The sequence below is a fragment of the Callorhinchus milii genome, unplaced genomic scaffold (assembly GCF_018977255.1).
Source record: "Callorhinchus milii isolate IMCB2004 unplaced genomic scaffold, IMCB_Cmil_1.0 Scaffold1, whole genome shotgun sequence".
NCBI lineage: Eukaryota > Metazoa > Chordata > Chondrichthyes > Chimaeriformes > Callorhinchidae > Callorhinchus > Callorhinchus milii.
In genome coordinates, this window is record NW_024704742.1 from 31,713,157 (window position 1) to 31,736,400 (window position 23,244).

General features: G+C 44.7%; 1 protein-coding gene across 2 annotated transcripts in view; it reads right to left on the minus strand.

The window, feature by feature from the left end:
* The window catches only part of LOC103187947 (phosphatidylcholine:ceramide cholinephosphotransferase 2), a 36,519-nt gene extending 19,679 nt beyond the window's left edge, over positions 1 to 16,840 (minus strand). The window contains exon 1 of one of the 2 annotated variants that reach the window (XM_007907688.2): positions 16,604 to 16,840. The gene's annotated coding sequence lies outside the window, so the exon portion shown is untranslated. Of the gene's footprint in view, positions 1 to 15,500; positions 15,636 to 16,603 lie in introns of those variants that run through there. The other variant, XM_007907690.2, reaches the window with a different exon arrangement.
* Between the last annotated feature and the right edge of the window lie 6,404 nt (positions 16,841 to 23,244).

Genomic DNA, 23,244 nt, shown 5'->3' on the forward strand with positions numbered 1-23,244 from the left:
TGGCTTCTCCCCGCACCGTCTCATACTATGTTCTGCAGGATTCTATCCTTGGTCCACTTCTCTTCAAGTTGTACATGTTTCCTCTTGGTAACATCACCCGCAGATCTGGGGTCAACTTCCACACTTATCTGGATGACACCCAACTCTATCTCTCTGCTTCCACCCTAACTCCAGGACCACTGCTGTCCTGACAGAATGTCTGTCAGACATCAAGTCCTGGATGAGAGCTAACTTTCTTCAGTTGAACATCAATAAGACCGAGGCTTTCCTGATTGGCTCCCATGGTGCCTCCACACCTCAGGCACTAGCAGGATCAACATCCAAGAAATTCCCTTTGCCTCGCTCCCTCCTTCGCCTCCTTCAAGGCACATCTTAAGACCCTCCTCTTTAAGCGTGCGTTCAGCCACTCTCCACCCTCCCTGCCCTTCACCCTCCCTTATCCCAACACCTTTACCAAATCACTGACTGTCCAGCACCTTGGGACATCCTCCCAACGTGAAAGGCGATATACAAATGTAATTTTGTATAACAATAAATTAAATCCTAATCAAAACCATTAATTGAACTGTGTTCTTATTAAACTTTTATATTCAGTGATGCAACAAATTGATCTTTTATACAGCATTCAGATTTACACTGAATATGTCTCTCATTCTCTATCCTCTATACACATCATTTGCACACACTGATCTGTGATAATTACTAATCTGAAGTCATACATTAACACCAGTTACTTAGACAAGATACGGCCTAGGAATTATACTCGTACAACTCTTGTTGTGATATCTAGTTGTAGATATTTCTCTGCAAGCCAATGTGTACAGATCAGATCAATGCGGGTTTAAGTCCTATGTAAGGTTTCTAAAGTCTAGAGGGATTAAGGAATATGGGGATAGGGCGGGTAAATGGAATTAGGCTAGAAGATCAGCCATGATCTTATTAAATGTCAGGGCAGGCTCAAGGGGCTGAATGGCCTACTCCTGCTCCTACATTTAATGGTCTTATGGTTAGGGCTTTGAACTCATAGTCCAGATTGATACTCCAATGCAATTCAGGAGGGTGCTGTATTGTCAGAGGTTCCATCCTTAAGATGAGACATTAAACAAAAGTCCCATCTACCTGTCAAGATGAATGTTAATGATCCCATGACACTATTTGAAAAGAAATGGAGTTTCTCCTGGTGTCCTGGCCAACGATCTCCAAATAAAATTGGTCACTCACTCCTTGCTGTTTGTGAGTATATTCTGTGAAGTGCTTTGAGATGTGAAGAAGCGCTATATCAAATGCAAGGATTATTATTATTATTACTGTTGTGTGCTATATAAAATGTAAGGATTATTTATACTGCTGTGCGCAATTGGCTGCCGCATTTCGCCCACAAAATATACAGTCAATTCACTTTACAGTATATTCTGTGAAGTGCTTTGAGACGTTTCAAAGATGTAATAAGGCGCTATATCACATGCAATTATTATTATTGGTTACAGCCACTGATCCACATAATCCCACGATCAGCAATGAGATGATCAACGTGTTTTGGTGAATTTGCACAAGGCATTTTGGACAAGACAATCATGTTGGCCAAGATATTAGAATGTCCTGTTCCACTTCAAAGTGGTAGCAATGAATCTTCTAACATGCAAAATCCATGTGACATGATACAATCAGGTCCAAAATCACCATCTTAAATGGGGTAGAGCAGCAATTCGTGTAATATGCAAAATAGTCCCACAGCTGAGACCACGTGAGAAAGGTGGGGGTTTTGGCAACGCCTCAAATGGCACAAGTATAGGATGAATAGACTGCCTCTACTCGACTCCTGTCTCTTAAAAGCTCTTGGGTGGTCCTTTGTCAACCCAGCAACTTTCATAGAATTGTTTCTTTTAAAAATGTTATCAAAGAGTTCATCAGTCACGCAATGAGCGTTTTATTTTAAAAGAAGATTAAAGCAATAAAACTATAGTTTTGGGTTCTGTTTAAAAAAAGCAAAACAGCTCCCGATTGAGTCTCACAAATATAAGTCAGGCTTCCTGGCTCAGGTCACTTCCCTTTGTTTCAGCTGTCGAAACAAGGTTGTAAACACTTCTTGATGTTTATGCTCAAAACTACTGTGTAGATTTTATGTTATTTCTTCAAAGTTAAAACAATTTCACCAGCTATTTTATGATTCACAAAAATCAGGGTTACTTATAAAAATGAATAAAAACTTCAACAAATGTGTACTAGTGGATTCATCAATATGATGCATTTCTGGATATTTACGAACTGAATGATGTGTTTACTTGCACACAGGAAAAAAATAAAACAATGGTGTACACCAGGTATGGCCAACTTGAGATTATTATTATGCACTTTTCCTGTTATGTGGGGAAAGGGCACATAATAATAATTGCATTTGATAGAGCACCTTTGCATGTCGTTGAGATGTCTCAAAGTGTTTCTCAGACTATATTGTAAAGTGAATTGACTGTATATTTTGTGGGCGAAACTTGCCTGAGGTTTTGACCTGCCCGAGAATCGAACCCAGATCCTCTCGCTTGTGAGGTGAGTGCTCCAACCAATAAGCTACGCTGGATTCCACTGCGTGCATAGAATAGTCACCCGGGCAGCATGCTGTCCATAAGTTGGCCAGCCCTGGTGTACACAATGAAGGCATCATACAAGTTTAATATGTCAATATTCAGTTTGCTTGTGGATGTGACTAGGACAGGACTGATACTCGAGTCAGTCTTATCTCAATGGTTAGGCTCACACAAGGAAGGCCATTTGGGCAAAGTACCAGAGCATCCAACACCCTTGGGCCATTCTCAGCCATTGCCTTCAGCAGCTAAAAATGCAGACAAAACAAAACAAAAAATGTCATTGACTTTTCTGATTGGGGAGCATCTCTCAGAATGTTACAGAATTCTGGGTGTTATTTGGGTTTTCAGTTAGCTTAAAAACACTTAAAAAGCAAAAAATATTATTAATACTACTTACATTTGATATTGCGCTTTTCATATCAGGAAGATGTACCAAAGTACTCACACTCATGTTCAAATCCATTCACTCCATGGCATCTCCCTACCTCTCTGACCTCTTCACTTCCCCATCCACCGCCTCCGCTCAACTGGCACCTGCCTCCTGCTTGTCCCTCGCACCCTCCACTCCACCATTGTAGGTCTCACTTTCAGCCACTATCCCTCGAAACTCTGGAACACTCTCCCTCAATCCCTCCGCCTTGTCCCTTCTCTCCTCATTTTCAAGTCCTGCCTGAAAGCTTTTCGTGTTTGATCGTGCTTACGGTCACCACCACCACACCCACCCTTTCCCACCCACCCAGAGCTCGGAGTAAGGCTCTGCAACAGTTAAGCACTCTGAGACCTTAGCCTGTGTAAAGGGCGCTATATAAGTGCAAGTTGTTCTACTTTACAAGATGTCCTGTAGAGTGTAGTGATGGTTTTATAGTAAATGTGGTAGTCAATTTGAGCACAACAATGTCCCACAAGAGCCATTAAGTGAGAGACCAATTTTATTTGGGGGATTGTTGGCCAGGACAACGAGAGAAATTCCCTTCGCTTTTCGAATAGTGCAATGGGATCTATAACATCCACACGAACAGGCAGACAGGACTTTGGTTTAACATCTCATCCGAAGGTTGGCATCTCAAACTAATCAGCACATCCCACATTGCTATATTGTGTCAGCTTGGGCTGTATACGAGTTCCAAGTCTGATGTGGGGCTTGAACCCACAACCTTCTGACTCAGGAGAGAATGCACACACCCACCTACAATGTACAGTCATGAAATATTATAGTTTAAAAAAAATAGCTTGGCTAATAGTAATTTAGGTCATGTTGTATGGGACAGAGATTCATCCAAAATAAATACAGGGTTTGTGCCAGGAGAAATGTACAGGAATTCCCATGTTCTGATTAGCAGGATGCAGCTCGAATAGCTGACATTTTGCATTAAGTATCAGCAAATCCTGCCAGAAATGAACATTCTGCATGTTCCTGCCTGCTCTGAGCTTGCAAAGTTAAGCCAGGGGTTAGGGTAGGTGATGTGAGGTGTTGGGGGGGAAAAAAGACAGCATGACAGTCAAAGCATTACACACGTGCTGCTGCAGCCATCAAAAAACATCAATATTAAATCTACATTCCCCAAATTCTACACTCCATATCTGTCAGCAGCTGCATGGAGGTGATGGATGGGTTCAATTGTGCCTAATCTCAGCCGAGGCGAGTGTCCCATGACTGTGGAATGGAGGGGTGGGGGGGTGTTGGGGATGGGAGCTATTCAAAAATAATTGACTTTTGACTTTAAAAGAGCCACAAGATGACCACAAGACAAGACCATCTGATCTCATCCTTCCAGAACACCCACTCTACTACAGTATCAAGCTGTTTTTTTAAATGAGTCAAATGTCCCAGCCTCAACCTGTTCTAGTGGTTCATTACCCTCTGAGTAAAAGAAAAACTTACTGATATCAGTCCTGAAATTGCCATTCGCATCTCTGAACCCAAGTACTTGTGTTCTACTATCTCATTGCATCCTAAATATACCTCAGTCATGTGATGAGGCATTATGTTAAATGCAAGTATTATTTCTCCATTACTGGAGAAAACACAACAGGTCTCCGAATAGAGGACAACTCCACCTGCTCCGTTGCAATGTTAAAACTCTGTAAATACTGTACCCATGAAGTCTTTACCTCACAATCAAAGCAACCACCTGCAGGATTGAACGACTGATCTGTAGCCCAATATGGTGTCAGTCCGGAGCTTTCAGACAATATGGTTGCACAATGTTAAAATAACTGCTACCAAATTAGATACCTGTAGGCAAGCACCAGGCAATGGCATCACTAGCACCGGGTTTCACACTTAATAATAATAAAAATAATAATCCTTGCATTTGATAAAGCGCTTTTCACGTCCGGAGGACGTCCCAAAGCACTTCACAGAACACACTGTAAAGTGAATTGACTGTATATTTGTGGGCGAACGCGGCAGCCAATTGCGCACAGCAATGTCCCACAAACAGTCGTAGATTGAAAATGACCAATTTATTATTGTTTTTGGTTTTGGAGGGATTATTATTAGGCTCTGTGTGGAGTAAGGAAACTTGCCCAAGGTTTCGCCCTCTGCCTGGAATTGAACTCGGGTCTCTCGCTTGCAAAGCGAGTGCTCTAACCACTGAGCTACAGGACTCCAACTTTGTTTCAATATAGTACCCCAGTGACCAAATATGTGCCATAACAGTAGTTGGCATGTTATAACTAAAGAGATCTCCAACCCAAACTCATTGTTACTTTATTCTTCAACATACTGAGATTAAACTTAATTTAGGAGAAGTTGCAATAATTTTAACATTCAGTTCTGCTTATAATAATAATAATCCCTGCATTTGATATAGGGCCTTATCATGTTGTTTAGACATCTCAAAGCGCTTCACAGAATAATAATCCTTGCATTTGATATATTGCTTTTCACGTCTTCTGGACGTCTCAAAGCGCTTCACAGAAGACTGTAAAGTAAATTGACTGTATATTTGTGGGCGAAATGCAGCAGCTAATTGCGCACAGCAGTTCCCACAAACAGTTGTGTGTTGAAATGACCAATTTATTATTGTTTTTTTCTTAAGGGATTATTATCAGGCATGTGGAGTAAGGAAACTTGCCCAAGGTTTCACCCTGACGGTAAACAAACCCAGGTCTTTCGCTTACAAAGCAAGTGCTCTAACCACTGAGCTCCAGGACTCCACATATATATCATATATTTATAATATATCATAAAGTAAGTAAATTGACTACATATTTTGTGAAATGGCAACTCCAAAGAGCATAAACTACATTCTAATTATTAAAAGTGTTTTAAACAAAAGTTAAAAGTGAAAAGTTAGAGGCCCAATTTCCAGATGGTCCTTGGTTGGCTAATCCCAGCCTCAGTTACAGTCCGGGCACTTCAATTAACCTCAGAAACATTGGAAGAAAAGACAGAAGAAAAATCCCATGAACTCCGGAGGGAACAAAATAAAATCAGTTGTTTTTAAAATTTATTGTTTCCACTTATTTTTCTAATTTTCTACATATTCAGGTTAATGCCTCCCTGCTCCTGGTCTGGCCTCACCTCGCTGGGGTGCAGTTCCACCTATGCTGGTTGCCTTCTGATCCCTCACTTACGAGTGTCAGCTCACCGCTCCCCACCCGGCTTCTACACTTTTTTAAAAAAAAAAATATATATTTATTTGTTGATATATTTACGCTCGTCTCAGACAGCGTCAAACCCGCTACAGAAAAGAAGACGCAACATGTTATTATCCCGTACAGAACGTAACAGACCCGGCCCCTTGTGACGGGGGTGGCCTCTGCATGCTCCATTCTGGTGAAGAGACCAAGGCTTTTCCACCTCGGGGTTCTGCCACCTTTTGTAGGGCGCAGTTACAAATGAGGTCTTGTAACCCCCTCCCTATCCCTCCCCTCTTAGTGGGGAGTGGGAACAGGTTCACAGCACAGAGGTTGTGCACACATTTGTTTGGGACGCTCCCTTTACGACATTTGGGAATCACCCCTGTGTGCACTGCATCCATGTGCCGTGCCTGCACACTCCATCTGAAGTGCACCGTATGAACACATTTACCCAAACTCACACCTGGAAACCTCGCAAACACAAACCCATACATTATATACTTGGCCAGTCCCGTGCCTGTCACCGCAGCATCCCTGCCGGGGTTCTGTTCTCCTTTTCTACAGGGAGCAGTTACACGTGTTGGCTAGTCTCTTCTCTGCCATCCTTTCACAGGACAGTATGCCTTTACCTCACTCCTTGCCACTCCCCCTTTTATGGGGCGGAAGCAGACAGGCAGGCAGACATACATACATTTTCGTGACGCTCCTTATTTACATCTCGAGCATCCCTCTGTACATTTACATGGTTACACACAATGTTTATTCAGTTTTGGGTGTACTCTTGAGTTACCCGGTGAGCCCGCCCTGACGTCTCGCCTGTCACTGGTAGGGACCCTGGCGCGTGGGGATGTGACACCAATGTGATCGCGGTTAGCACAGGAGCGGCTCTGGCTGGGGTCAGGCCCCATCTAGCCTTTACTGAGGCTGAGATGAGCTTCAGCGCGTTCCTCAGTAGGTAGCCCCTGATCCTAGCGTGCGTGAGCCTGAGGCAGGCCCTCTCCATCCCCTCATTCCGCTGGAAGACCACCAGGTTTCGGGAGTACCAATGAGCCTCCTTCACCTCAGGCAGCTACACATAGAGGTGGCCATGAGGATCGGGACTATATTAGGGACACCTTTGCCACCTTTCTCCGGGGTCTTGTGCATTGTGTCTCTGCGGTCATGATCCATCTTGGAACCCCAGATCAGGTGGATCAGCGGCTTCTACACATGGCATATTGCCAGTGAAGGCTGGGAGCAAGCACCATGGTGGCTGTCTGACCTGCCTGAATCCTGGTATGGCCGAGGCCACTTTAGCCTTCCTGCATAGCCCTGAGATTAGCAAACTCAGCATGGATTGGGATTTGAACCAGAAATTCCTGGTCCATAAAATGCAGCTCTATCCACTGTATTTTTGGAGCCTTCCAAAGCCTAGGTATTTACTAGAAATATTTGCCTTCTACGCCATTCACAATCAAAACGCCAGCAAAGACTCACTATGTAGACTCATACATGAAGAATAGCCATTTGGGTGACATATCAGAAGAAGTCCAACACTGATGGACCTGAATCACAGAAAGATCAGCCCTTCAGGAGAGGAGGAAATAACAAGATTGGTGGAGGAAAGGGATATTTATCTTGGAAAATGTGTTCAATTTAGCAAAATCTTTTTAAAAAGAAGCTTGAGCCTTAAATTCATCTATTAAACCTTGGACAAGTGATTTCCCTTCACCATTACATGGATTACCATTGGGGCATTCATTCATAGCAATTTGTATACACAGCCAAACTAAAATATTAAACTGGAAATAATACTATAAAAGTTATTCTCTTCTGACCTTAAGAACATGAGCTATCAATATCACACAACTGGATTGTATCCAGAGAGTTTTTCTCAAGAGGAAAGAGGTAATTAGTGAAATAATGATCTGTAGAAGGTTTCTGACCACACAATACGACTCCCTAAGTTGTACACATTGGAACTGCCAACAATTACATAGAAATCACAGCTGTGACCAGAGACCAAAATAACCCCAAACCCAGAAAAGGATGAATTTAGTTGACTTGTGGTCTAAATCCTAACGTTCAATCAACATCCACATTCCCTGCAATGCTTCTCCACCCAGCCCAACTTTGCCCTGGAGATCTGCTCCAACAGTAGCTATTTATACTTTGGGTGGGAAGAAATCTATCCATCCCCATCAAGGCAGACACCAGTCTGGATTCAGCCCAAGGTCTTCAAGTATACCAGTATACATTCTACTTGTTCAGTTGTACACTTAATTAGTAATTACCTTGGCATTTGATATAATGCTGAAACACTTCTAAGCACATCACAGGTAATTGCTGCAAAGCATTGGAACTATTTGCAGATAAACACTGCTACCGATGTGCACACAGTAATGTTAATTAGCACATGGAAAGAGTTAAGGAATTCCCTATATTTGTTCTTTAAAGAGCACCACTGTTGCTAATTGAGGACTTGTTCACACTCCGAACTACTCCAGGATGCTCGGTAAAGAGAATCCACTAAAATGACTTTATATGACCAGTTTCCTAGTGTAGGCCAGGGACAGTCTTGTAAACCCATTTATAGCATTTTAACTCAGACCATGAATTCACATCGTGCCACCGTACGGTATAAAGAAATGGCTGCCAAGTTTACCATTACACTTGACTACAATTGCTATGAAGCCTGATGTTTTGACCTGATAAGGTGTTATAAACAATGCCAAGTTCTTCATGTCTGAACTGAAACGATTCAGCATAGCCAGGGTCCATTTTTAATCACTTGTATCTGCATCTGCTTTGCCACACGCAGTATATCCTATTGAAACACGGTGACATCTCAAACCCTTTCACAGGATATATCGCAAAGTGCAGTGACTGTTTTTTGCAGGTGAATGCAGCAGTCAATCTGCACACAGCAGTGTCCCACAAACAAAGCCATGAAGTGAATTACCAATTTTATTTATCCCTCGCTCTTGTCAAGGTGAGCAAGGAGTCAATTTACAACTCTAGATCAGTTTTGAAATACCAGTTTTGAAAAACCTTCCTTAGATCGCTCAAACCCCAGCCACTGCTGCCCTATTTCTAACCTGTCCTTCCTCTCAAAAGTCCTAGAACGCGTTGTTGCCAATCAACTTCGCACACACCTCTCCTCCCACTCCCTCTTCAAACCCCTCCAGTCTGGTTTCCCCCTGCCCACAGTACAGAGACTGCGCTTGTGAAAGTCACAAACGACATCCTCTCTATCTGTGACCAAGGCTCCCTCTGCCTCCTTGTTCTCCTGGACCTCTCCACCGCATTCGACACAGTCGATAATGCCATCCTCCTCCACCACCCTTCCTCCGTCATCCACCTCAGTGGGCCGCACTCGCCTGGTTCGAGTCCTACCTCACAAACCGCCAGCAGTACATCTGCACAAATGGCTTCTCCTCCCGCTCTCATCCGGTTACCTGCGGGGTACCCCAAGGATCCATCCTTGGCCCCCTCCTCTTTCTAATCTACATGCTACCCCTTGGGGATGTCATCTACAGACATGGGGTACATTTCCACATGTATGCGGACGACACCCAACTCTTGTTTTTCCACCTCTCTTTGTGACCCCCAGTCCCCTGATGTTCTGTCAGCCAACCTGTCAGACCTCAGGGGCTGGATGAGCAGAAACTTTCTTCAGCTGAACGTTGACAAGACGGAAGCCATACACTTTGCCTCTCGTCAATGTCTAAAATCTCATGGTTCTCACCTCCTCCACCTACCCGACAACTCACTAAAACTCTCCGAACCCATAAACAACCTAGGCGTCAGGTTCGACCCCCAATTATCCTTCCTCCCCCACATCCGGTCCCTCACCAGCACCACCTTCTTCCACCTCCGACGCATTGCCCGTCTCCGCCAATACCTCTCTCCGAAAGCCGCTGAAACCCAGATCGATGCCTTTGTCACCTCTCGGCTGGACTATTCTAACGCCCTCCTCGCCGGTCTCCCCTCCACTACCATCCACCAAATCCAGATTATTCAAAACTCTGCCGTCCACATTCTCACCCGCACCAAACTCCACTCCCCGATCACCCCAGTCCTTGCCAGACTGCACTGGCTGCCTGTCCCAGAGAGGATCGACTTCAAGATCCTCACCCTTGTCTTCAAATCCCTCCACTCCTCAGCACCCCCCTACCTTCCTGACCTCTCTCCTTAAAACAATGCCTGTTGCCTTCATTCCTCCAGGTCTAGACTCCTCCTTGTCCCGAGTCCTCCGCTCTACCCTCGGCGGCTGTACCTTCAGCCACTATGCCCCGAGGCTCTGGAACTCCCTTCCTCACTCCCTTCGTCTCACTCCCTCTCTTCCTATTTTCAGGTCTCTTCTGAAGACCTTTCTTTTCGACTGCGCCTTTGAATACCTTCCTCCCCCTCCCCCTGGCTCGGCCCCGGAATCCGTTACTGTGAAGCGCTCTGAGACGCCGTCTGGCGTGGAGGGTGCTATATAAATCCAAGTTGTTGTTGTTATTGTTGAAATGAATTTGAATGTGCTACAACTACTAGTGGTTTTAACTTGGCTGTTGCTGGCCTGCAGTGGTATGACTCGATTTAAGTAACCTAACACTCCACATTGGATGATTTTTCTAGATTGGTTGCAATAATTCAAATTCCATTCAGACAAAGTGCCAATTGCCCAAAATACAATGAGGCCAAAAAGCATGTGAAATCGTTAATTGAATTCCAGACACTTTTACAAAATTAATATTGCAAAATGCACAACCATTAGAGAATTCTACATTTCTTAGGTTGTTTCCCTCTCTCTGAGACCAATGACATCCCCTGCTCCCCTGAAAGCGGTCAGTCAGCTCCCTCTATTGGGGTACAGCTCCACAGGTACCAGTCACGTTTTGGTATCTCATCTAAGTAACTGCAGTTTTCGTCTTTTCTGAAGTGAGAACAACAACAAGATTACATTTGTATAGCCCCTTTCACGTCGAGAGGAGTGTCTCCAGGATATTTGATGATGAGAATCGGGGCAAAATCACAGCTAAACCTCATCATGTTCCTCATCCAACATCCACCTTTCAACAAGGGTTTATAGGTTGAGAAAGTAATCAGAAGCTGGAATCCTGGTTGATTTTCCACTCCATCAATCGAAATAGTGATATGAGTCTATGGAGGAGCTCAAACAAGCTGTCAGATGTATTTTGCCTTGTTGCTCCATCATGTTACGGAAGATGTCACACAAAACATGGATCATTATCTGCCATGAAAATGATGGCACTCACTCACATCGATCCTCTTAACGTCTAAATATATGTACTGAATACAGTGAAGTACTTGGAAATACAATTATCATCATTCTTCCACACGTTTCAGTTATTGGTCAGTGCACTGTAGTGACAAAAACCCACATGTGGGGATTACAGGACTTTGTGGACACTCTGTACTCTACTGCAGTCCCAGCAGAAATGAGCTAACTCAGCAAAGACAGAGATTCAAAGCCATTCTTTTCTGTCCTCCCCCCCCCGACGTGAAAGGTGCTATTCTCTTCAACCATGCCTTCAGCTCCCCTCTCGATTCTCTACCCCCTCCTTGCTCCCTCCCTTCCCTCACCCTGACCATTTCCCCCCTGCTCGGGTCTCGACCCAACTGTCCAGCGCCTTGGGACGTCCTCCCAACGTGAAAGGCGCTCTATAAATGAAATCTTGTTGTTGTATACAAATGTAATTTTGTTGTTGCTGTTCTGCATGGCTTAGTGTTGCAACGGGAGCGACAAACTGTTTGTTAAGGTTTAATCTCAAATGTTTTACATACCAATTGTGCATTTCTTTAATTTACACAGGCCTCAACCTAATCACATAATTCCCCTTCCATCTAGTTATTTATTTATCTACTACTTTTTTTGGCCAATCTCCATAAGAATAACCCAGCACACTTTAGCCTTTAAAGTCACTGCAAATGTGCTATGATGGCCAAACAAAGATAAGCCGACTATCAGGCAAGGGTGGGGGAGTTCACATGGGAACCTTTCCACCGCACCCACTAATTGTTTTGATAAACATTCCAAAGGACCATTAAAAGTATTTGATAATCTTATTGAGTATTGAGTTAACAATTTAAAGGCAGTAGATTTTATGCTGTTCTGGGGTTAACTGCTCCAGCCACAAACCAGTCAACAATTGATCCAAATACAGTATCAACAGAAATGATCCCTTTCTGAAAACTAAAGGGATTTCTGATGATAGCTTTATTCTGACCAGTGTGACCTGAGGCTGCACTTCTACTAGTACTAAGCAACCCCTTAACTTGTCCAAGTAGTCATTCTGGAGACTCTCCATCTAGCTCCATCCTCCCTACCTTTAAGGTCCACTTTAAGAACTACTTTTTTTGAACTGTGGCTTCAGTCACCACCCTCACCTTGGGCTGTGTGAAGCACTTTTAAGACATCCTCTCACTACATAAATGTAAATTGTTCTTTATGAGTGGTCACATTGAGGATTTGTAGACTGGCTGAACAGGAGTTCAATCCTTTCCTCACCCAACCATCCACAAGTGCCAACTTTTCAACAGGAGAAACCGGATACAATCAGGATTGGGAAAGTCTGGAAAAATGTTCTCCTTCTAAAGTCCAGGGACAACAAACCAAATATAGCACTCCCCAAACCGCCAAGATTAGCAAACAGCACAGATTGGAGAATCAAATCATCAGTGTTCAGTGTTGCTCAAGCCAGTAGCTTTAGCAACGGATTCATCCACTTGAGTCACTTCCTGCCGTCTGTACACCATCACGTCAATGGTATTAACTTACAAATCATTTACAATCTACAATAATATTCCTTGCATTTCATATAATGCTTTATCTAATCGTTTAGACATCCTAAAGCGCTTCACAGAATATACAGTATTGTAAAGTGAATCAACTATGTTGTGGGCACACAAACAGTTGTGGATTGAGTCACCAAATTAATTGTAACCATTTTTTTACAAACTTTTTTATGGCTGGATTATTACCCGTGGAAAGCAAACTGCCAATCGTCTAACAACTGGTTTCCTACTTACTGCTAGATAACCAGAGACGTGTAGTGTAAGGAAACTTGGCTAAGGTTTTGCCCTACCCGAGAATCAAATCCGGGTCCTCATGCTTGCGAGATGAGCCCACTAACCACTACACTATGGGACTCAACAGGTACACCATCACTTAAATGGAAATGGTATTAAGTTACAGATCAACTACCATCTAATAGAATGGTGGAACAGACTCAACAGACTGAATCTGTTCCTATGTTTTCAATTGTATAGAAGAACAGAGTCTTATCAAATAATTATCATACCCTGGCAAATTTTATGGCTAGTGAAAGTGGTTTCGCAACCAATAAAAAAAAACACCGGTGGAAGGCAGGAGATGGTACAGGTTCCAGTGCTACTGTCTGGTAACTAGGGTTGTCAACTTTCTAGTTTCTCAAAACTGGACACTAGTACTATGTTATTATGTGCATACTCTATGCGTGCCCGATGCATGGAGGACACTGGGAGTTGTAGGCCTGCGGGCAGTAACCGGACATTTGGTGTCGGTCAATGCTTCTGACTGGACACTACACAATGCCCTTAAAACTGGACTTTACAGTCCAAAACTGAACCATTGGTAACAAAGACTCTAATTTGTGAACTTTGAAAAAGTAATTTCTCCCGGTTCTCTGACCAACAATTCCCCCAAATAAAATGATTCACTTTATGCCTGTTTGTGTGAAAATTAACTGCTGCATTTGCCTACAAATATACTGTCACCTGCATTTGTACTTACTGAAAAACCTATGAAATTCTTTGAATCCTCAATTACATGATAAGGCTCTATATCTAATGCAAGAGTTATTAACTTTCCTTGCCAGCTTTTTTGAACATTGCTTACTTTCAGGAATCACAGTTCATTGTTTTATGAATCTCAAAAATTGATTTTTGCAAAGAACCCACAATTACTGCACCTAACTAGGTCCGTGAATATCACAAATTAAACCCCAATAATATCAGTTTTACATTACTGGTTTTGCTGACCATTTTGCTGATGATCACATCTACAACTAATATTCTTGTAATAATAATTGCATTTGATATAGCGCCTTATCATTTCAGTGAGATGTCTCTAAGCGCTTCACAGAATATCCTGTAAAGTGAGTTGATTGTGTATTTTGTGGGTGAAACACGGCAGCCAAATGCGCACAGCAGTATCCCACAAACTGAGATGGACTGAGCGACCAAATTAATTATTTATTAAAGATTTAAAAAAAGAATTTGTTGCCTCAATCTCCTACACAAACAGATTTTATAAAGCAAGCTACAGAAAACAAAGTGGAAGGAAAATTTACAGTATCAACATTATTACATTTGTCCAAATATTCCAGAGCAGTCAATCACGCGGCAAACAATTCGGCAATCCATAAATTGGCTGAATCTTAAAACTAGGGGAGAAATCAGTCAGATTAAACAAACAGGTAATCTCAGACGACAGTATCTTCAGATCAGACCTTTATTGTACCGAGTCCTATTTCACCAACTTGCAATTGCTTCAAGCCAATTATTTGCTTCCCCATTCCATTGGTCCAACACTATTTAAATCTTGCCTTTACCTATTCTGCAGGAACTGCTTAATGACTTTCAGCCACCTGTGTGCCCAGTACCAGTTCTGTATTCTTTATCAACGAGCCCTGGGTCTGACAGGCAAGTCACTTGTATTAAACTACAATAATTTTCCACTTTACACATTCCTAGATTGACGATCTATCCAGTTTGCAACTCTCTCCTCCCACCCCCAGAGTTTAACATTTGTGATTTTAAAAAATATACGCATCTCCGACTGTAACCTTTCTTGTGCTTGCATTTGGTAGATGCATTTTAAAAATAAATTATTTTGCTCAGTAGATAATTTAAAATAATAGTTAAAAATCAGGGATTGCCCAAAGTCTTGACTGAGGACAAACCCCAAGCCACGAGAACGGTTAAGTATTCACACCCTTCCCCAACAGTTTTCATCCCCACTGCCTGCCCTGTCCTAGCAGTTTATCTGCTGGATCAGCAACAAGACATTATGAACTGAGTGACCACAAGGGAAACGCAGCGTGGATTAAGTTTACACTAAAACGCCCGCTGACACGTCAGCACCCAACAGCCCAAAGTTCAGCAATACTTCGAAGAGACGAAACCCTTGCAATAGCTGCTGGCTGGTTTAACCCCTTGTTGGCTGGTTTAACCCCTTGCTGGCTGGTTTAACCCCTTGCTTCCTCCTGGCTGGGTTAACCCCCTTCCTGCATGGCAATTGACCAAAAGGCGATGCTGCCTCCCACAAGTGCATGGGCGATTACTGCCACACTGAGTCACCTTCAAACGCTTCAAATCCACTGCTGAGAAGACATTCCTCCCAAGAGCACAGCAATGAGAGAGAGAGTCTGGGTGTTGAGCCAAAGATGCCCTGAAAGCGTGGAGCAGGTCTCAGAAACAGATCCACACACGTTGGAGAGCTTTTAAATTAAAAAAAAAACACACACGAGCTGAGAGACTGAGAAACTAAACACAGAACTAAATCAATGCACGTCCAGAGAGAGAGAGAGAGAGAGAGAAAAAACTCAACTAATCGCCCTGTGCTGGGGCTGTGGGGCTCAGGGCTTATTTGCCAAGTACTGCAACTGACTGAAGTGCATTTCTCAGGGTAATAAGGGGCAGCAATCCCACTGACCTGCATCAGGCTTACCCACTCAACAGGGCACAACGACGAGAGATTTTCCTTTACCAGACACAGTTTGTGCGTATGTGTCTCTCACTTTCAGTGTGTGTGTGTGTGTCTCACAGTTTGTGTGTCTCTCTCACAGTGTGTGTGTGTCTCAGTTTGTGTGTGTCTCAGTTTGTGTGTGTCTCTCTCTCACAGTTTGTGTGTGTCTCACAGTTTGTGTGTCTCTCTCTCACAGTTTGTGTGTGTCTCTCTCTGTTTGTGTGTGTCTCTCTCTCAGTTTGTGTGCGTGTCTCTCTGTTTGTGTGTGTCTCAGTTTGTGTCTCTCTCTCACAGTGTGTGTGTCTCACAGTTTGTGTGTCTCTCTCTCAGTTTGTGTGTGTCTCAGTTTGTGTGTGTCTCACAGTTTGTGTGTGTCTCACAGTGTGTGTGTGTGTGTGTGTCTCACAGTTTGTGTGTGTCAGTTTGTGTGTGTCACAGTTTGTGTGTGTCACAGTTTGTGTGTGTGTCTCAGTTTGTGTGTGTGTCTCACAGTGTGTGTGTGTGTGTCTCAGTGTGTGTGTGTGTCTCACAGTGTGTGTGTGTGTCTCACAGTGTGTGTGTGTGTCTCACAGTGTGTGTGTGTGTCACAGTTTGTGTGTCGCTCTCTCACAGTGTGTGTGTGTCTCTGTGTGTGTGTGTGTGTCTCTCTCTCGGTCGGGGGCAGTGGTCCTCCTGCACTTTCATTCATACAAGACCTGGGTATAAAAAGCGAGACCTTCAGTATCAACAGCCCAAGCGAAGTCGCACCCAGTCAAGTCCTGTGTGTGCTCCAGAGCTGAAGTGGTTCAAATAACTCCTTGCAATTTCAAGCCAAGACTGGAGAATTCAGGGGCCAGTCCCTGCAAACCTGCTCCCTGGTTCCTTCAAGGTGATACTCCTGACGTTCCCTTTCCTTAGGGAACCCCCCACCGTCCTCTTGCCTGGAAAGAAGCCCCCAACGACAGTGGATAGACCTACTTTGGAGGATGGGACCCTCCCTCCCTCCCTGGGGAGCTGCTGACACTTTTAAGAAAAAAAAACTTTTGAAAGTCAGAAAAGAGAATGACTAAAAGTCAAGAGGGAAGTTCTTACCACTGTGTGGACTGCTCTCTGTCTCTCTCACTTACTCACTCCCTGGCTGTGGCTGTGCAATGGTTCAGGGTGTGGGTGTGGGGGGTTGGTCTCTGTTTATCAGTGAGAAGGAGCAGAGACTGAGTATTCCTGTTTGTCTCCCTCTCTATCTCCACCCTCCCACACAGACTGCGCATGAACCTGACCTCAAGGCGCTTCATTTAAGTTTTCCCTCTTTGCATCGCCCCCCCCACACACACTCTCTACACTATTGCTCTACTCTCTTCGAATTTCGCAGCTTACACAGCAATCGACCAAGTGCTCACATTTGAGTTTCGATTTTCTCCCCAAATCACCACCACAACAACAAGTCACATTTATAAGAGCGCCTTTCACGTCGGGGGGACGTCCCAAGGCGCTGGATCGTCAGGGGTCAGGACCCGAGCATGGGGGAGGGGAGGGGAAGGGTGGGGTAGGGGGTGAGGGAGGGAGGGAGGGAGGGCAGAGAGGTGGGAGGGCGACCGAAGGCACGTCACCAATTGGGAAGCGGGCACCGGGTTAACTTCGGCTCGGTAACGTGAGAGCTTTGTTCATCTTTGATCACTTTGACACAAGCTCAGATCTACCTGTGGATATACAAGGTTTGTTCAGCTGATTCAGTCCCACCCACTCACTGAACAAATCTGGAGGTTGGGCAAGAGACTTCCATGTGATAAACCGATTGCTCACTTTATCTGCTTGTACATTTTTTTTCTCTATGTATATCAAAAAAAAATCAATTTGAAATGAAATGTGATTTAAGGCCACATTCTCTTTTTCTTCTCTCTTTCCCTCCTCCATACACACACACGCAAAGAGATGTTGATGCTTTTTATCCATGAGCTTGTGTTAAAGTGATAGAAGCTGAATAAAGCTCTCAAGTTACTTAGCATTTAGCCTGGTGCCACAAGTGAGTTTTCAAAGGTGAACTTAAGCCCCAGTGGACGTGGTGACGCCTTCACTCATGTGCTAATGCTACCAGGATACAGGAGTGTAAATCTTAGCCAAAATCAATACCCTTTTAAAAAAATAAATACGTTACAGTAGGAAATTAATAGGAGAAAAATGTTGTCAAACAAGTAACCACCAGGTGTATCCCGACACGGTGACATCACAATATTTCACATTATTGTGTAATTCTCAGGATGTGACACAGATAGCAAGTAATGAACAAGCCTCACACACAGGAGTTATGAGAATAATCCTTACATTTGATACCACACCTTATGCCGGGAGGACACCTCAAAGCACTTCGCTGTAAAGTGTGATGCACATGTAACGTGTAGACAAACACGGCAGCCAATTTGCAAACAGCCATGGCGTGAATGACCAATTTTATTTGGGGGATTGTTGGCCACACCAACAGGAGAAACTCTGTTCTCTTTTCTAATAGTGCCATAGGATCTTTGACATCCAGCCAAACAAGTAGATTGGTCCCTGTGTTATTGTCTTATCCAATGGCACTATTGACATGGGTTTTGAACCCAGAACCTTTTGACTCAGAGCTGAGAGTGCTATTAACTGAGCCAAGGACCAACTAATACCCAGTGAATGAATTACATGGTGATTTAACTCACAGTTGTTTGGTGAGTGGTTGGTCACTGTGATCAGGGTCCTGGATTCTGGGAGCATCCTGTCTCATTTACTGCATGACAGAATGGAGCTGCTAGCATGGTTGGGACTAGCTGGCAAATAACACATTTGGTTAAATGATTGTCATTATGTGTCACAGATATGAATTCACTGTAGTGGTCAGTGAGCCGCTTACACCAATAAATACTAATCTGATTCTGTGCTGATTTCAATTACTCAATGTATGAGGCGTGTAACACACCCTCTGTGTGACCCAGACTTCATTTCATAATAGCCGTAAACTGGATGTAAGTGGAAAGTGCAAGTCAGCCTATGCCAGCCTGCCTTGGCTTAGCAAGTTTAGCGAGGTATGTCCATTCATTTAAATGGCCATTATTCAGAGGTGACTTTTACAGTGAATGTTGGCAGGAGGGTGTGTGGAAACCCTTGCGAGAGGAAGTAGGTGACCATAGGCACGGTCGAAGAGATATGTTTAAATAGATTTGAAGACAGAGGGAAGGTGTGAGACAGAGTTCCAGAGGTTATGGGTAAACAATTTGAAAGCTCAGTCACTAATGGGTATGGGTAGGGCAGAGCAGGGATAGGACTGAGGGTGGGATTTTTAAGGAGGGCTGATGACACAGAGTTAATAATAATAATTCTTACATTTGATATAGCATTTTTCATGTCTGGAGGATTTCTCAAAGTGCTTTACTGGATTTAGGACAGGTTGCCTATGTCTACCAATAGGGGGCAGTGGAGGGGCACTTGGATCATCAGCAATTGGGTGGGGAGGGTATCAAGGGAGCAGTTGTTGGGTTTCACGTGGGTTAAAAGGGTGGGGGGAGGGATACAGAAGAAATGTGGGTGAAAGTTTGTAGGTTAGGGGTATTGGAGAAGGCACGGAGGATGGGGCGGAAGGATGGAGGGAGGGCAAAAAACAGAAGATACAGACAGATGAATTTTATTGATTTTGTTCCTAAGGCAGTTGCATTTGGTGTCAGAGGTTAGAATGAAGAAGGCTTGGGGAGGGAGGAGGCCATGTGCAGTGGAGAAAAGGAGCTTCGGGTAGTCCTTGACCTCCAGGTTGACCTTGGAGTAGAAGGAGGTCTTATCTTTGGAGAGGGAGAGGTGGAAATTTCGAAAGTGGTTGAGCCAAATCTGATGATGGACTGCAAGGCTGGTTCTGTGCCATCTGAGTGGCTGTTGTACCGGGGGGAGTAGGTGGGGTTTCTATCTATTCATTTAATGCACGAGAACTTTGGTAGAAGTGAGAAAAAAAAGTCAACAGCCTAACTCACATCGCTGTGGAGATATCACCGAGGAGAAAGTTAAATGTAATCATCTTAAGAGTGGCACAACATGCAGGATTAGTAGCAGTGTAGCTGTGTTTTGCCAAAAAGCCTGATAGATGCCAGATCACTAAATCTGCTAGATCAGGGTCTCCAACCAGTGGATAGCGATTGACTTCTTGGAGCTTCAAGAAGTGGCAAAATAGTGGCCTGACAAGTCCATACCAAATCAATTCCTTGTTTCCAATAGCTACTGAGCTGCGATACAGACATAAATGAAGAAAAATTAAATAAAGGAAAAATTATTTGGTTGGCAGATGAAAAAGGGTGGCTACCACTGTGCACGAGGGATCAGGAGCAAGAATCTTGGCTGAGTTTTACGCTCCCTGGCTCAGGAACACCAACTTAAAGGAACATAGGAACAACAGGAGGCCATTCAGCCCTCGAGCCTATTCCCATATTCTATTGGATCATGGCTGATCTGTTCCTCAACTCTATTCTCTCCATTTTCTCCCAGTGCCTTGGGACGTCCTCCAGATGTGAAAGGCATTATACCAAATATATTTTTGTGTATATTATATTTATATAATATAATAGTATTATATTCACTTACCTTTGCCCCACATGGAGTCCTGTAGCTCAGTGGTTAGAGCACTCGCCTTGCAAGCAAGAGACCTGGTTTGATTTCCAGCAGGCCAAAATTCTGGGCAAGCTTCCTAACTACATACACCTTTGTTTACCTAGCAGTAAGTAGGAACCCAGTTGTTAGTTGATTGGCGGATTGTTTTTCCGGGGGTAATAATTCCTTAAAAGAAAATAATAAATTGGTCGTTCAATCTACGCCTGTTTGTGAGACACTGCTGTGCGAAATTGGCTGCCACATTTCACCCACAAAATATACAGTCAATTCACTTTACAGTTTATTCTGTGAAGCGCTTTGAGACGTCCCAAAGACATGATAAGGCACTTTATCAGATGCACAGATTTTATTATTATTATATCCCTTGATACTCTTACCTAACAAATATCTATCCACCTCAAATCTTGAAACTTTCCATTGATCCAGCATCCACAGCTTTTTGGGAGAGAAAGTTCCAGATTTCCACAATGCTTTGTGTGAAAATGTACTCCTAAATGGTCTAGTTCCAATTTTAAGATACGTCCCCTTCTTCTGGATTCCCCCACCTCCAAACTCAGCCATTGGGAAATGCACCTGTACCCGTATAAAACTGGTGCAATCTCAAGAATCACTGGGGTTAATAGCAAGTAGAATATATATTTCTCCCAAGATGTCAATCCTTATCAGGTCTGCACTGAAATTTTAACTGCTTGAAATAAATGTTATACTGTGCTTATCTTTTTCATGAATGTGAGTATTTTCTATATTTTTTTTACCAGGAAACTGCTTGTACTTAAGGAGCACATTGTGGTCTATGAGTCAAGCACCAATGCATTTAAAATTGGTCACACACTTCATGCAGGTTTGTGGAATGTACAAATTGGCTGCTGAGTTCATCTGCAAATACAGTCACTACACATCACAGTATATCCTATGAAGCGCTTTGAGATATTTCAACAATGTGATAAGGTGCTGTATGAAATGCAAGGATTATTATTGTGTAGCAGTGAACATGGACCTGAAATCTGCAGTTTCCTTTTCAGTGGCTGATAGGTATTGTAGCACCATCTAGTGACTGAGTGGCGAATGTTTAATCTGCAGACAAAACATGTAATTTAGGACCCTCTGCAATAAACAATTAATTTACTACAAAATTTGCAAAGGACACCATCCAAACTTAGAGAATTTCTAGCTTAGTTGGTAGCATTCACGACTCAGAGTCAGAAGGTTATGGGTTCAAGCCCCATGTGGAGACTTTGAATTTATATAATCTAATGTTGACAATTCAGGGCAGTGCTGGATTTGTTGCCGTGTTGGAGGTGTTTGGATCAGGCATTAAAGTGCGGCTCCATTTGCCAGTCAGGTGGATGCTTTATATCCCATGGCACTATTCAAAAAGAGAAGGCTGTTCCTACTGGTGCGTTGCTAACAATCTCTCAAATAAAATTGGTCATGTACTTCATGGCTGTTTGCATTATATTACTGCGGGTGAAAGGGGTTGCTGTGTTCGCCAACAAATACCCAGTCACGACATTTCATAGCATATCCTATGAAGCACTTTCAGACATCCTCCTAAAGTGAAAGGTGCAAAACAAAATGCAAGTATCGTATTATTAATAACACAGGGTATGGAGCAGCTCAAGTGCTTTGAGCCGTCAGGTTCCTTGGGTGCTGGGGGGCTATGGGGTGTAGGTGTTGGGTACAGGATGTGGGTGCTGGGGGGAGGGGGGAGTACCGGGTGTGGGTGCTGGGGGGGGTGTGGGTGCTGGGGTGTGGGTGCTGGGGGTGTGTGGGTGCTGGGGTGCGTGGGTGCTGGGGGGGTGTGGGTGCTGGGGTGTGTGGGTGCTGGGGGTGTGTGGGTGCTGGGGGTGTGGGTGCTGGGGTGTGTGGGTGCTGGGGGCTTGTGGGTGCTGGGGGGGTGTGGGTGCTGGGGTGTGTGGGTGCTGGGGGGTGTGGGTGCTGGGGTGTGTGGGTGCTGGGGTGTGTGGGTGCTGGGGGTGTGTGGGTGCTGGGGGTGTGTGGGTGCTGTGGGTGTGTGGTGCTGGGGGGGTGTGGGTGCTGGGGTGTGTGGGTGCTGGGGGTTATGAGATGTATGTGCTGGGGAGAGTGGGTCTTGGCAGGGGGTGTAGGATGTGGGTGCTGGGGGTGTGTGGGTGCTGGGGTGTGTGGGTGCTGGGGTGTGGGGTGCTGGGGGTGTGGATGCTGGGTGTGTGGGTGCTGGGGTGTGTGGGTGCTGGGGGTGTGTGTGTGGTGTGGTGCTGGGCGGGGTGAGGGTGCTGGGGGCTTGTGGGTGCTGGAGGGGTGTGGGTGATGGGGGTGGGGTGCTATGGGTGAGTATGGGTGCTGGTGGGGTGTGGGTGCTGGGATGTATGGATGCTGGGGGTCGTGGGTGCTGGTGGGGGTGCGGGTGCTGGGGGCTGTGGGAGGTTTGGGTGTGGGTGCTGGTGGGGGAGGGATGTGGGTGCTGTCCGGGTGGGGGGGTGGGGGCCGGGGTGTGTGTATGTGAGGGAGGGTCCGGGGGGGGGGGGGGGTGTCGGGGGTGTGTGTGAGGGAGGGTCCGGGGGGGGGGGTGTCGGGGGGGGGGTGTGGGGAGGGTCCGGGGTGTGTGTGTGGGGGGGTGTCGGGGTGTGTGTGTGGGGGGTGTGGGGGGGGGGTGTCGGGGTATGTGTGTGGGGTGTGTGTCGGGGGGGGGGTGTGTGTGGGGAGGGTCCGGGGGGTGTGGTGTGTGTGTGGGGTGTGGGGGGGGTGTCGGGTATGTGTGTGGGTGTGTGTCGGGGGGGGGGT